Here is a 2,072-nt window from a genome sequence, read left to right as displayed (position 1 = left end):
ACCCCCTCCAATGCCCAAGACCTTCAGGTCCTTTACAGGACCTTTACAACATGCAAAGTCCTGGTTTGCCTTCAGTTTCTTAATAGCCCAACAATTAGTGTGAGTGGCAAGGCTTGGTTCTTGTCTTTGTCTTCATCATGTGTGCCTATCAAGTTTGTGTCTCTGTACATTTTGTTTATGGTTTCCCCCTTTTCCTTAGTATCCCATTTGACAAGGTCCTGGGTCAGATAACCTTTCTGGAATAAACATTCTCAGAGTCCCACATACCATTATCAATTAGTGTGACTGATTAGGATTGATTCTCATCACTGCCTCCTTATTACTTGTCAGTCAGGTTTGTGTCTCTGTATGCTTTTTTTATGGCTTCCTCCATTTCTCATTGCCCCTTTTTGCATTGAAAATGTCTTTAACCAAATACCCTTAAAGGCGTAGACACTCTTGTTTCACATACCCTTATCTAATGCATCAGTGTCCCACACCCACTGAGTTCATCACCGGATGTTTTGAAAAGAGAGGGAGAAAAGACATCTCCCAAATGCCCATAACATGAAGAAAGTAAGTCATGTTTCTGGCCTACTTGTACAAGACAGTGCTTCTCTGTTAAAACTTCCAAAGTGCCAGTAGCTGAATTATTGGTGCCTGCTTCATCTGAAGTACAGATCATGACTGCATGCTCCACTTAAGGTTTTGGGAAGGAGGCAGGATTCCCTTGTGCTGGTGTTTGTTTGACTCTTCAAAGGCTTTGGCAGAGGCCAGGCCAAGGCTGAAACAGTCTTTATAAAAATGTAACTTAGTCTGAGAAAAGGATGCATTTGTTGCCTGGCAGGGTGAATAACCTGTGACGAAGAGGAATAAGTGGCTTGAGCACCCCAAGGCCTGGCTGAGTTAGCGCTCACCACTCCAGAGTGCACAGGCAGAGAGCAGCCATACTGGCAGCCAGGGAGGCAGAAACACCCCAGCTGCTTGTGCTAAGGCCCTGGTGAGGTTTGAACTCACGACCCCTGGTTTACGAGACCAGTGCTCTAACCACTGAGCTACAGGGCCCACCTGAGGGCAATTTCCTGAGACAAATACAAATTTTTTCTATTCCTTTCCTTTTTGATCTACCCAGAGCTTCCACTGAGCCTGCAGAGGAAAATACCTTCTCCTCCCTCACTGTAGGAAGACAGTGGGAGAAGAGAGTTCCCAGAACAAGAGCACTACAGTGGTGGGTCCTGTGCACAGGGAATGCAGACATGATTCCCTCCATCACTGCAGGAAACAGGAATTCCAAGGGGTCCCAAGCTGAAACCAGACATCTGGTGCAGAGAGGGAAGGGCCCAGTGGCTGGAAGGAATGGGACCATCTGAGGGGGGCCTGCCAGCAGGGAGGCTCCAGGTTACAGTCCCAGACAATGTCACTACACGCCCTGCCACACTCAGCAGGGAATGTGCTCTAGATCACTTTTTGTCTCTTCTCCCCAGGCCTCAGGCATTTTCAGCACAATAAACCTTTCTAGCTCTTCCATGAGTAGAAGAGGTTCTCCCCCCCCTTCCAGAAGGTTAGGCCATCAGTAATACAGCAACAATCCTGACACTGGGAATGGCACCCCCAGAAATGGCAGCACTGAATTTCACTGTCATCTCTGTGTGCCTGTCCAAGTCTATCTCTTTCCTCTGGTGCTCTGACAACTTCCAGGTCCTGATGTCTTGGAGCAAGATTCCCCTTGGGGTCAGAAACTTCCCTGAAATCATCATAGCCATCCACTGAGTCACAAGCAGCTCATTGGCTAATAGGGGTTGAGAACAAGATATGCAGTCATCCCCCATTGCAACAAAAGTACATATACATTCTTTACATCTACGTAGTTAATGATATGTAATGATATATATATATCAATATAATGATCTATTGATAGGACACATCAAGCTCGCTACCCTGGACTTCAGGAGACAAGGCTTTGGCCTCTTCAGGGATCTGCTTGGTAGAGCGCCATGGGACAAAGCCCTGGAGGGAAGAGGGGCCCAAGAAAGCTGGGTAATATTCAAGGATCACCTCCTCCAAGCTCAGGAGCTATGCATCCCAACAAGGAG

General features: G+C 47.2%; 1 non-coding gene across 1 annotated transcript; it reads right to left on the bottom strand.

Annotated features, from left to right (window-relative positions):
* Positions 1-971: 971 nt before the first annotated feature.
* TRNAT-CGU lies at positions 972-1,044 on the bottom strand. The gene has a single exon. It is a non-coding gene; the product is annotated as a tRNA-Thr (tRNA).
* Between the last annotated feature and the right edge of the window lie 1,028 nt (positions 1,045-2,072).

The sequence above is a fragment of the Pygoscelis adeliae genome, unplaced genomic scaffold (assembly GCF_000699105.1).
Source record: "Pygoscelis adeliae isolate BGI_AS28 unplaced genomic scaffold, ASM69910v1 Scaffold400, whole genome shotgun sequence".
In the NCBI taxonomy this organism is placed as follows: domain Eukaryota; kingdom Metazoa; phylum Chordata; class Aves; order Sphenisciformes; family Spheniscidae; genus Pygoscelis; species Pygoscelis adeliae.
The sequence above is the reverse complement of the archived record's forward strand: the minus strand, read 5'-3'. Positions and strand labels throughout refer to the sequence as shown.